Source organism: Pygoscelis adeliae, unplaced genomic scaffold (assembly GCF_000699105.1).
Source record: "Pygoscelis adeliae isolate BGI_AS28 unplaced genomic scaffold, ASM69910v1 Scaffold63, whole genome shotgun sequence".
NCBI classification, from domain to species: Eukaryota; Metazoa; Chordata; class Aves; order Sphenisciformes; family Spheniscidae; genus Pygoscelis; species Pygoscelis adeliae.
In genome coordinates, this window is record NW_008824414.1 from 5,776,596 (window position 1) to 5,776,858 (window position 263).

Here is a 263-nt window from a genome sequence, read left to right on the forward strand (position 1 = left end):
TACGATCATTCCTTGGGGCAGTACCAGTACGACAGGTAAAACCCCTTTGATCAGCGCCCGGCAGCGTTAGCATCCCCCTGCGCGGCGGCGGCCGACATCAAACGGCGCGGGGCGGGGGGCTCCGACCTGACAAACGTTGCACAAAAGAAACGAGGCGCCCCGGGAGCACCAGTCAGCTAAGATCAAACTTCGGCAGCGATGGCAGGCGGGCAGGAGCAGGCAGGCAGACAGGCCTGTGGCGGGGACGGGCCGGGGGGGCTCCC

General features: G+C 66.2%; 1 protein-coding gene across 1 annotated transcript in view; it reads left to right on the plus strand.

The window, feature by feature from the left end:
- The window catches only part of IRX6 (iroquois homeobox 6), a 13,535-nt gene that overhangs the window by 7,253 nt on the left and 6,019 nt on the right, over positions 1 to 263 (plus strand). The gene's annotated exons all lie outside the window — the stretch shown is intronic.